We start from the raw sequence: 13,647 nt of genomic DNA on the forward strand, positions 1-13,647 counted from the left end.
AAAAAAAATCATCATCACCATTGCGTATTATACATATGTATAATATATAATAGGCCAGGACAGGAGGGTAGGGAAAAGGTAAATGAACATAAAGTTTCACTTTCACTTCTGCGTGGGGCAAGGACTGCACCGACCCGGACCCCCATTGTACGAGTAGGACGGAAACCGACGCACATGGGCGGGTAACCAGCCAAAACCCACATGGTTGCAACCCCCTTTGGCTGAACTGCGCGCGTACGACCAAGCACCCCCCCTACACACACATGCACACACACACCAACCGAAATGCACACATGTGCACCCCTCGCCGAACTGTGCGCGTACGACACCCCCCCCCCATTACACACAGCCACACCAACAGATCCACAGCCAACACTGCTTAGGTGACTGGACTACTTGCAGTGATATGAGAGATAAATCAGAGGTAAAACAACCCATTTTCCTTGACAGCGGTGCAATAAACATTTTTTGAAAAAAAATCGTGCCAGAGAATCGTGATCTCAGTTCTAAGCAAAAGAATCGTGATTCATATTTTTGCCAGAATTGTGCAGCCCTACTCTAAACTTAACTCTATGTTTTAGAGCAGGGGTGTCCAATCCTGGTCCTCGAGGGCCGGTATCCTGCATTTTTTAGATGTATCCCTCTTCCAATACACTTGATTCAAATGATAAGCCTATCATCAAGCTCTGCAGAAGCCTGATAACAACTGTCAGGTGTGCTGGAAGAGGGAAACATCTAAAACATGCAGGATACCAGCCCTCAGGGACCAGGATTGGACACCCCTGTTTTAGAGTGACAAAAGCTAAATTATGATGTTTACATGTACAAATAATCCATTAGCCTGAACAACCATGAAAAAAAATGAAATGTATTAAGAACTAGAAAAGCACTCGGAGAGCGCAGACCTCCACCAAGGCTGATCAGTGGCCCCCCCCGTGGGCCCCCCCACGCCAAGGAGGTTATGTTTTTGCCAGGGATTGTTTGTCTGTCTGTCTGTCTGTTTGTCTGTCCGTTAGTGTGCAACATAACTCAAAAAGTTATGGACAGATTTTGATGAAATTTTCAGGGTTTGTTGGAAATGGGCCCCCCCGTGGGCCCCCCCACCCCCGATCACCACCAAAATTTAATAATTTCTTCCTTATCCCATTTCCAACAAACCCTGAAAATTTCATCAAAATCTGTCCATAACTTTTTGAGTTATGTTGCACACTAACGGACAGACAAACAGACAGACAGACAAACAAACAAACCCTGGCAAAAACATAACCTCCTTGGCAGAGGTAAAAATAAGTGCAATTTTAACAATATTCGGTTTCAGTTTATCATTTACACATGTTCATTATAACGTACAGATGACAGTGGATCTACTAATACAACATGTAGGAACAATAACAAGAGTTACTAGAAGCACTCGGAGAGCGCAGACCTCCGCCAAGGCTGATCAGTGGCCCCCCCCCTGTGGGCCCCCCCACGCCAAGGAGGTTATGTTTTTGCCAGGGTTTGTTTGTCTGTCTGTCTGTTTGTCTGTCCGTTAGTGTGCAACATAACTCAAAAAGTTATGGACAGATTTTGATGAAATTTTCTGGTCTGTGTCCCCCCCCGTGGGCCCTCCCACCCCCGATCACCAGCAAAATTTAATCATTTCTTCCTTATCCCATTTCCAACAAACCCTGAAAATTTCATCAAAATCTGTCCATAACTTTTTGAGTTATGTTGCACACTAACGGACAGACAAACAGACAGACAAACAAACAAACCCTGGCAAAAACATAACCTCCTTGGCGGAAGTAAATATCCCAAGCAAGGGATGTTGTGTTTGGTTCAGTTTGTTTGTTTGTTTACACTTTAGCAGCAAAACTATTAGTTGAATTCATTCCAAATTGGGTTAATAGATTACCAGTTACCCAGAATAGATGTGATTACATTTAGGAAAAAGTAGGTCAAAGTCAAAAAACATAATAATAATGATGAATTTTTTTAGTCTTTTTTACTTTTCTCATTTACTTATAAATGTCTATAAAAACATCAGTTTAGTTTCAGTTTACTTCAAACTTGGCACATATGTAGAGGCAACGGATATGACATTAGCGCACACATAGACAGGATGACATCAGCTGTATTCATGGCAAAATACGATACAATATGTGCGAGGGGTGGGGTTTGTAGTGCCTGGAACCACTTGTTTATATTTTTTCAAGGTATTCACATTTTTTGTGAAAAGATAGTTTATAAATGTAAACATTTTCATGTAATGTTCCTTTTTTTTTTTTTTTTTTTTAACACTAAAACAAAGAGAAGATTCTTCTGGCTCAGAGTAAGTTGCTCATTGCTCCGCCTTATATTTCGGGCCCTAGGCCGAGGCTGACCCAAATTCTGCTTCACTTTAGATCCTGAGCTGCAGCAGGGAAAGCCACTGATTCCCTCCGTCCAGCTCTCCCTCCTCCCCTCGCTGCCCACAAGCACGTGCCTTCTTCAGCAGGTAAGGTCCAAGACGTTTTTTTGTAGATTAATTAATTCCTCCTTTAATGTTTTAAGACTTGTGTCTCCGGGGTGCGGCCCATAACCAGGGCCGTTGCTCCCAGAATGGACTCATTGTTTTCCAGCTTCGTCCCATCTTGTTCAGCATCAGCGCCTCTAATGTTATCCAGCACCACTCAGTACTGGCTCCACTGTGGAGGACGCAGGGAACCCTGTCGAGAACCACCCTGGGTGTCAGAGTGGTGTGTTTAGGTGCGCTTGGTAGGGCTACACAATTAATCGATTTTAAATCAAAATCAGACTTTTTTAATTAGGACGATTTTTAAAAAAGGGAAATCGTCCAATTGATTTCATCTTTCTCGTGCCTCTGGGCCACACACCTCCGGGATGTGCACCTGCGGGCTACCGTAGGCTCTTCCTCCTATCTGTTATAATGGTCTTTCACAGAAATCTGTGTAATGACCACGGACATTAAATCTGTTAATGAACCTGCAGTACTTACAGCATTATAAGCCGTGGCTTCACTCATGGATCCCGCAATTGAAATATAGCTGCATGGGGATCACTCATCTTCCGTCGTCCCGGATCCGTACCGTACTGTCTTCTTCCAATCCGGGTCTGGGTTGCGGGGTCAGCAGCCTCAGCAGAGTAGCCCAGACAGCCCTCTGTCCAGACACATCCACCAGCTCCAGGGATATAATCCCTCCAGCGTGTCCTGGGTCGGTCTCTTCCATGCACAGATCCCCCAATTTAAATAGAACCGCATGGGGATCACTCATATTACGTGCTTTGCACACAAACGACTGATGCCTGTTACGGACTTACACTGGTATCACTTCTGTGGATCCAGATACCCCAAAAAGTAGAAAACACTTTCTAAATTTTTTTTTTTTTAATAATTAATTTAGTTCTCTTATTTGCTAAATTTTTCATTCACAAATGTAAGTTCTGTAACACAAAACCAAATATTATTTATTTTTTGAAAGATGTTGAACTTTATTTAAAGCTGCTGGATAGATCTGGGAACAAAAAGCCTCTAAAAACCATCAGTATTTGCTCTGATTTGGACATTGTATTGTAGTGTATTCTCCCTGGCAAACTTATGTTATTTTCTTATTGTATACATTGTTTGTATACTCTACTTCATTAAAGATTTAATGAAGAAAAAAAAACCTTCTGTGGGCCCATCATGTGATACCATCACAGATTTGAGGTAGGGAGCAATGCCTTGCATTGTGGGCTGCTCACGAAAATGACATACTGACTTCTGTTGTCTTTTGTAGTTTTACCCAAAAATTGAAATTGAAAATCGAGTTTTTAGAGGAAAAAATTGGGATTTTATTCTTTGCCAAAATTGTGCAGCCCTAGCGCTTGGTTACAATCGCACGAACACTGTCCATCCATAATAACAGGGGGAACAGGGACAAGTAATGCTGGTTTTCTTTCTTTTTTCGTTCTGAGTAGATCGGACTCTGTGTTTGGTGAGTTTGGTTAAGTTTTTGCGTGCTTTTTTTTTTTTTTGCTCTATTGTTTGCTATATTATTGCTGCGCTTATTTTATTTGCTTTGCATGTAACATATGTTTGCTGTGCATAGCTTATGTTTTTGATTTGCATGTTGCCATTTATTTTGCATGTTTTGCTGCCTCCTGCATTCTGTTTTGTTTGAACTGAAGCATTAATTACATTTCTTTTCCTCTTGCCACTCATGGAAACGATCTCATGTTTTAATGTCGATTAATAATTGCTATTCATTCCACCTACAGGCCAATAGTGTTTTAACAAGTTGTAATACTGAAAATAAACTTCATTTTTGCAATTTTGTTTAATTTGGTTTCACGTCTTGCTTCATGTCCACATGAAGTTTTCAGTTGGTTTGGTCCTGGAGCCTTTCCTCCAGGAGGCGTTGTCGAGTTAGTGCCATCTAAAATCTAAGTCCTATAATAAAATCTGCCCTCATGCTACATTTTGGCATTGTCAATATGATGGACATTTAAAGCAGAGACGTGAACTGTTTTGTGTTTTTCTGCAGTGTTGTTATCCTTTCGTGCTGGCAATTGTTTGGACAAAACAATGGTATTTCTTTCAGAACCAAAAGTCAACAGTCAGGTTTGCCAAATTATTCTTGTTATAGTTTTCATTCTTTACCCAAAGGTTGAACTGCATTGCCTTCATGGAGGAGGAGGTGCAGCAGCTTAGGGAGCAATTAAAGTGGCTTAAGGCAGACAACAAGCAGCTTCATCGAGAGGGGGCCTCGGCTTGGGCCAATCCTGGCAGAGCCTCCCAGGCACTAGGTACCTCCACCGACCAAACTCACTCACAGGGTGTATACATCCCGGCTGCGGATCGTGTGTTAGTTATGGAACGAGACCACAAATGCCTTTCATTTAATGGTAAGTCAGGCCTGCCCTTGGATGAATGGGTGGAGGAGGTGCGAGCATGCATCCTAGTCTCTGCTCTGGACCAGGCCTTCTTTATTTTTGACCATTTGGAAGGGGAGGTGAGGAATGAAATAAAATTTCACCCAGCTGCAGAGCGGGAAGATCCTGACAAAGTCTTGGATATCCTAAAGGAACTGTATGGCTGCGCCTAGCTATATGTCACCCTGCAACAGGACTTCTTCTCGAGAAGGCAGGAGGAAAGAGAAACTCTGCAGGAGTTCTCCTTTGCCTTAATGGCGCTAATGGAACAGGTAAAGTAATGTGCACTAGATGGCGTACTGAATGCTGCTACATTGCAACATGATTAGTTCACGGAGCATGTCCTTGATGTGGTGGTCTGTGGAGAGACCTATAACAGTTCATCCATGACAACCCAACTGTGACTCTACTGCAAGTGCGAGCTGAGGCCCTGAGATGGGAGTGGAAGGGGCTCACCAGGCCTTTTCAAGAGTGGTGCTTCTCTCTTCCATCAATTCGTGACCTGCAGTAGTTAGGTGGTTTTCTTGCCCTGCCCCAGTGGGTCCAGTACCTGTACCTGGACTGGGTGAGGTGATGGAACTGCTCAAATGCCAGCAAGAGCAGTTGAACCAGCTGACCCAGACCATGGCCTCCTTGTAGGCTCCAAGGCTGAATAGTCGATTACAATGCAGTAGTGTTATCTGTTTGTGGCGTAAACAGCTGGACCACTATCCCAGGGACTTTGATGGTGAGAGAGTTCCTCCACATGCATGGGCCAATTTGGTTTCCGGACCACCTCACAGTGCAAAAAAAAAAAAAAAAAACTAGAACTCTCTGGCTTGTGGAGCTGAAGTTCAGAGGGGAAGACCACAGGCTCACAGGTAAGTGAAGTTGTGGGGTTAATGGTGCCCTGCCCTACTATCAAAGTTGTCATAGGTGGGGTCTGGGTTTCTGGTCTAGTGAACACCGGTTCTATGGTGTTGACTATCACTGAAAGCTTTTTCAGGGAACATTCTGAATCCTCAGGCCCAAATCACCTCCGCTTCTGCCATTGGTTGCAGTTGTGGGCAGCCAATGGACTTGAAATCCCATATATGGGCTATCTGGAGCTAGATGTGGCACTTTATGCTAAACAGATTAGTCACTGTGGAATATTGGTTGTAAAGGATCCCCATGGCACTCGCCCATCAGTTCCTGGTATTTTTGGGAATGAACATAATTCGATGATCTTATAGAGAGCTCTTTAGTACTTATGGCCCGTCGCTGTTTGATTTGCCTGTCGTTGTAGAGGCTCCGGGCCCAGTTATTGAGGCCCCACAAAAGTGATATCACGTGGCTGCTCAGAAGCCAACAGCCATAACTGGTGCTGTAGAAGTGCGGAGCCCCTGAGCAGTATGGATTACCTGGTGGCACCATGAAGTTGGTTGCCAGCACTTGTCCCTAACAGTTTGCTGGTCAGTCGGTCCTGTTTGAACTCCCTCAATCCGGTTTGCCAATTGGCCTGTTTGCCTTCCCTTGTCTTGTGCAGGTGGAAAAAGGCATGGCCTACATCCCCGTTGTTAATGTGGGGATGATGGATGCCCTACTGTATCCTCGGATCAACCTTGGAGAATTGATCACAGCAGAGGTTGTGAGTTTGCCTGCAGGGATTACAGAGGTCAACACCATTTCAGCCACTGTGTCCTCTCAGGTAGTTGCTAATTCGTTGCCAGACTGGCTGGAGGCAGTGAATTTGTCTGTACTAGACGGTGAAGACCAGGCAGAAGTGAGAGCTCTGCTGCAGAAACACAGGAATGTGTTTGCTGCACATGACGGCGGTCTGGGGTGCACTGACTTGATCACCTGTGAGATCCCTCTGCTTGAGCATGTGCCCGTCCAACAGCCCTACTAACGTATACCACCATCTGAGTATGAGGCTGTTAAAGTCCACATCAACCAGCTCCTCAATGTGTAAGTGATAACGGAAAGCAGCAGTCCTTATGCATCCCCATCATCCTGGTCTGGAAGAAGGATGGTAGTCTACGTGGACTACTGACTTCTGAATATTAAGACCAGGAAGGATGCTTCCCTTTGCTGTGAATTGAGGAGAGCTTGGATGCGCTGTCAGGTGCCTGCTGGTTCTCTGCCATCGATTTGGCCAGCGGGTACAATCAGGTCCCGGTTGCAGAGCAGGACAAGCCAAATAGGGCCTTCTGTACACCATTCAGCTTGTTTGAATGGAATAGAATGCCTTTTGGCTTGTACAACACACCAGGAATCTTTCAGTGTCTCATGCAGAAGATGTTCTGCATGAGAGAGATGAGAGATCAGCAGTGCCAATCCGTACTGCTGTATCTCAACGATATTGTTGTCTTCTCCACCTCAGTTCCACAGCATCTATAATGGCTGGATATGGTTTTGGGCTGTCTCCAGAAGCAGGGCCTGAAGGCCAAACTGGAAAAGTGTGCCTTTTTTAAAAAAGGAGGAGAGCTTTGGAACACGGTGGGCTGCACAGCTGGCTGCCTTTGACTTTGAGATCAAATATCGATCTGGCCGCAGCAACGCTAACGCAGTTGCTATGTCTCAGCAGTATCTCACACCATCTGACTTGGCAGCTAGCATCTTGCCAGGTAGGTTCCTCTTACGCTTGAGCAGGTAGGCCAACCACTTGTCGCAGCGCAGTCTTTGATCTCTGCATTATTCCACATAAAAAGGGTTTCATGGATCTGAGGCTTTTTCAGGAGACAACAGGAGCGCCATCTATGGTCTGATTAATTAGGCCACTTCTGTTGTTGGAATGGTGATTAGGTCATGTCTGGTCACAGTCACAGATCCCATTAACACGACAACCGTACCGTGCTGGAGTCCAGGCAGTCTGTACCCAGGACTACCTTATCAACTGGACTCAGGTACCGTGCTGGAGCACAGAACATTTGCATTCAGATGGATAAAAGTAAGTGGACTTTGGGGTCCAGCATACTCGAATACAGACTCAAGTACGCAGTGTGAAAAGGCCCTGAATGGCTTTCCGGCCCTAGCAATCAACTTACTCACCATGTCGCTAGCTTCAACTGCTGCTTCATTCTCTTTGCTTGCTTTCTTGAATAAATCTTGACATTTAGACAATAGACATTTTTTCAGATTGGTGACCTGGTTCTTTCTCACATCTCCCTGGTATTTTGTAAACTCCTCAGCATGTCTAGTTTGGTTATGACGTCAGACGTTGCATTCCTTATTCACTGCAACTTTCTCTGTGCATATGAGACACATAGGGGTGCCCCTGTACTTAACAAAAAAATAATCTGTTTCCCACTTTTCTTGAAATTGCCTGTGCTAATTGCCAACCTTTCTCTTCACTGCATATTTTAAGAGAGACATGACTGGAACTGGGTGATGGCATATGTTTTCCATCCACTTGGTGTCACTGCGGAACACGTGTCAACCAAGTGACAAATGTTGATACTTCCCCAGGTACTTCGTGGTTGGCTAGCTTGACAACCACTGACAACAAATCTTGCCGGAAGCCATCATGAGACAATCTATGGTAGTCCATCAGTGATAAAATTAAATAAGATAAAAGCATGACAAGACTCAGCAAAAAGGTGCGTTTGAGAACTATGTGCATTAACACTAAACTTTGATGTCAAGTAGGGGGTCACAAAATATCATCCTGCAGGCCTCAGTTGGCCCCCAAGCAATGAGTTTGAGACCTTGGGTGTAGACAATGCGTTTAATAACAGGTCAGGTTGTGGATCTAATGTACGCAGATGCGGGCGGGTGTGGGTTGGCAGGCAGACACTCTTATCTCTGTCCGCTGTCTCTCAGTGAGGAGTGGGGCTTCTCCATGCTGCACGCTCACATGCATGTCCAGAGAGAGAGAGAGAATCAATTGCAAAACCAAAAACCCGCAGTCCATAAGGGCGGATTGTCTTGTGCAGGGTGGAGTACCATTGCATCCCTAATAAAAACATCAATTTAGTTTCAATTTACTTCAAACTTGGCATATATTCCAAAATAAGCTACAATATGTGCAAGGGGAGGGGTTTGTTTTGCATGGTTTGTTGTTTATTGTGATAGTATTTTACTGGCTCTGATCCACTCGAGATTGAATTGGGCTGAATGTGGAACCTGAACAAAAATGATTAATATTTTCAGTGTAATTCTTGCATTTCAGAAAGTTCATCCAGTAGGCACCGTTTTGTCAGAAAAGGGTTAGGGTTAGATTTATCAACTAAATCTAGATTAATTTTCTGACTAACGGGCATTCTATAAGGTGGGCACCAGTTCATCCCATGGGCTAGATTGGACCCTTTGGTGGGCCGGTTTTTGTTTGACCCCCATGGTCTATATTGTTGGAGTTCTCTGAAGCCACATATCCATACATGTTTCCTGCAGACCTCCATGAGTGAGCTCACCATTCCTTTCTTCCTCTTTTCACTCCGTTGGCATCTGTGTGTGTCCTGACAGTAACCAGGGGTAACAGTCCTGATGTTGTCTGCCATGTGTGAAAGTAGTCAGAGCCCAAAACCTGCTGTGTGCATGTCTGTGCAATAGCCAGTGGCACCTTGTTGTAAAGTCAATGACGCTGTCGCTTGTTGTACATTGGCTCTTTTACACACACACACACACACACACACACACACACACACACACACACACACACACACACACACACACACACAGTTCTATACAATCTGTTTCTCCTATATAGACACACACACACCCTACAAACAGCGTAAGTTTTACAAAGGCATCTGGTGATGAACAAATATTCTCTGTTGTAGAGTGTGTGGGCATAAATGTGTGCTTGTGTGTGTGTTGGCTAAATGGAAATCACTCAGTTGTGTCGACAGCAGCCGCCTTCCCGCCCTCCGGCACTGCAGCTCCTGATTGGATATCTCATTAGTCAATTACCTCATTAGTGGATGTCCCGTTTAGGGACCATGCTTCACCGACAAAAAATAAATAAATCCCTCCTTTTTGTTTTGCTTGGCTGCTGTTCTTCACAAGACTTTCACAAGACTTTGTAATTCCATGATAGCAGTTAAGCTGTGTGCTGGCTTCGAGACGCTCCTGTTTTATGTCAGTCCCAGATGGGATCAAGTCTCATAATCAAACACACATCTGCCAGTATCTTGTTGCCACTGTGAGAAAGTCCATGCCCTGAAACACTTTTGTTCCTCTGTATTAAGTAAGCTTTGTATTTGCCATAAATGCTTAGTCTGTCTTTACAATGACATTTCAGCTCAGCACTATTTAAATACCGCTGACATTTGTCTCCAAAGTCATTTTTACATTTCAACTTGATTCACTGACAGTTCAATAGTTACATATTGTTACATAAGCACTCAAGTATGATTTGAGGCACTTGCACTAATTATAACTTACAACGGTGTATTAGGGCCACATAAGAACATAAAAAGACTTGAATAAACTCGTAAAATATTGAGATAAAACCTGTAATTTTATGAGAATAAAGTTGAATATAGAAAGAGAACGAAGAATGAAGTTGTAATATTATGAGAATAAAGTCGTAGTTTTAAAGAAAAGTCATGATTTAACAAAAATAATGTCATACTTTTATGAGGTTTAAGTCTTCATATTTTGAGAATAAAGCCATAATATTACGAGAATAACGTCGTAATTTAAAAACGGGTGATAATTTACAAGAATAAAGTTGTACCCACTCGTCACATAATGTAGAACTTAGAACATTTTGTGAGGTTCTACTTTCGTATGGGGTTTACGCACAAAGGCCAAATACTGAGCCTATCAGCCCCGCCCACCGACAACACATTAGCATTAGTCGTCCGCTCCAACAGAAGTGAAGGTTGATGCTTCACTTGTTGCGTTCGCTGTAAACGGAAACTCTGTCATCAACAAGGCTTATGATTTATCAATGATGACTTTTTGTCGCACTGTTGTGAATTTTTTTTTCAAAATATTATGACTTTAGTCTCATACAAGTATGACATTATTTTCATTCAATTATGAGGTTTTTTTTTTAAACTACAACTTTATTTTCAAAATATTATGACTTTAATCTTGTAACAGTACATTATTTTTGTTAAATGATGACATTTTAAAATTTTCTTTATTCTCATAATATTATGGATTCATTCTTGAAATTTTACAAGTTTATTCTCATAGTGACAAGTGTTTTTGTTTTTCCTATGTGGCCCTAAGACAATTGTCGTACAGAACAGTTGCACAGTAATGGACACAATAGATTGGCTTTCATGACAATAATGATTTGTGGTGTAATTTGAAAGGCTGATGTCACTGTGATGTCATGGTAACCAGGGTTATGGTAAGCGAAATAAGGCCAAGCTGACAGGTTTAGCTCTGTCAACAGCATCCTTTGAACAACACACTGACGCTTCCACCTGCCTGCACTGTAGAGGCTGCTCTGGGTGAGGCTGAGTCTATAGGAGGAAAAGAAAAGTATGCAGTGTGAACCGTGGTTTCCTGGGTTTCTAGGACATGCTGGAATACATTACATCTGCCTGTTCAGTGGATCTGTACTTTTTCAGCATTGGCGAGGGACCATTGAGGAAAGTGAATTACTCATGCAAGCCTCTCTAGCGCGACCGTCTCATTTTCTCTCCCTCTCCCTCCTCATCTTAGTTCCTTTCTTCATCTCAAACATACATTTCCATTTTGATTTTATGTTACAATTCTTTCTCTTGCATGTTATACAGACAGGTAAAGGAAAAAAGAGCAAAAGGATGGAGACTGTAAGGGGGGGCAAACATCTGTGTGCATCTAAAGCCTTTGCTGCTGGACAGTTTTATTTGATTTGTTTGTTTGTTTATTTTTTTTTTTTGGGGGGGGGCACTGGACTAAAATTCCATAAATACCTTTCATCACATTGGTCTGATATTAAAGTAGAATTTTTTCTAGGGATGTAAAATAAGTATGGGCACTTATTATTATCGGTCCAACATTGAAAAAAATGTCATTCAGATAATTCCAATAATTTAAATTCATTCATTCATTTTCTGAACCCACTTTATCCTCACTAGGGTCACGGGGGTCGCTTGGAGCCTATCCCAGCTACTTACGGGCGAAGGCGGGGTTCACCCATTTCGTTAGTTCATCGCAGGGTTGACATGTAGAGACAAATAATCACTCTCACACCTATGGGCAATTTAGATTAACCAATTAACCTATCAGTGCATGTCTTTGGATGGTGGGAGGAAGCTGGAGTACCCAGAGAGAACCCAAGCAAACTCCACACAGAAAGGTCCCACCCCCATTGACTGGTGTTGGAATCAAACCCAGGACCTTCTTGCTGTGAGGCATGAGTGCTAACCACTTCACCACCATGTTGCCACCTTCTTAATCTTCTTCATAATTTAAATTTTCACCAATAAATACAGCCCATAATAATACATCAAAATTGTGTCGATTTGGTGCATTTCACCAGTACAAAGTGCACGTCGACAACTGCCATAAAAACCAAGAAGAAGAAGCAGAGGTGTGGATCAGACCATTGTTTGTCAGTCAAAGGGTTCTCGGCTCCTTTGTCTGGTAAAACTGTAAGACCAAGAGGAAGATCCAGACCCAGAGGAAGATCCAGACCCAGCGGAAGATCCAGACCAAGAGGAAGATCCAGACCAAGAGGAAGATCTACACTTTAAGCCCGGACTTTGTATTTACTAAAATGCTTTACTGAAATGATTTAAGTTTTATTACATTACTATGAAATGTTAAGTATAGGGCTAGGCAAGTTAACCCGTTATTACCGCATTAATGCATTCATTAAATAACGCAGACAATTTTTTTTTTATCTCACATTAATGCTGTTTTATTATAACTCATATTATTCTGCCCCTGCTTGTGTGCATGTTGCGATTAGCTCGGCAGAGAGACAACAGGTTTCCCAAGAAAAGCTGGACGCCGAAAACTTCTCTCCAAATGTTTTACTTGAGACTCACTGTAAAACTGCAACATACATACAAAATACGTCTGAGTTCTGTTCATTGCCTTAGTACATTTACATGGCATTATACATTCAAATGAATGGGAAAAAGATCACTAGCTCGATGCTAACTTGAATGGGAAAATCTATGGGCACGCTAAAGATTAGCATTTACAGATTAATTTAAGATTTACAGCGTCTTTTTATCCAGCAACAAAGGTTCACATCAGAGATATTTTATACTATTCATTCTTACAACTGAACATAAAATACTCACAGGCAAACATTTTTTGGGCCATAAAAACAGAGTGAAAGAAACGTGTCTGTTAGTTCCTTCGTATGTCTGAGCTAGCTACGGTAACACCGCGAGGACAAAACATACATTAGTGCAATTTACTCCGACCACTAGAGGGCCCCCTTTCCTTGCTTTTAACAATTGAGCATCACATATTGTTGGGTTTATTAGTATTAGTACTTATTAGTGGTCTTAAGACTCATGTCAGTCACTCACAACCGGAAATAAACTGATGGGGACATAAACGGGGAGAAAAGTACCGGTCTTTTACATGGACATTTTCATTTTAAATGTCTTTAGATGGTGGGGTTGAGAAGGCCAAAGTTGTTTGTAAGCACTGCAATGTGGAATTATTTTTTATCACCGGAGTACTTTGAGTCTGAAATATCACTTAAAGGTAATACAGGCTGTTGATGCCAGCAAACCCCCCCGCCCCCCCATATAACTATGCGATCGTGATTAATCGCAGAAATCAGTGCGATTAATTTTGATTAAAAAATTTTAATCGCTGCCCAGCACTAGTTAAGTATATTCTACTAATTTGTAGACATAGTCGAAAATATGAAAAAGTTGA

Source organism: Sphaeramia orbicularis, chromosome 11, assembly GCF_902148855.1.
Source record: "Sphaeramia orbicularis chromosome 11, fSphaOr1.1, whole genome shotgun sequence".
In the NCBI taxonomy this organism is placed as follows: Eukaryota; Metazoa; Chordata; class Actinopteri; order Kurtiformes; family Apogonidae; genus Sphaeramia; species Sphaeramia orbicularis.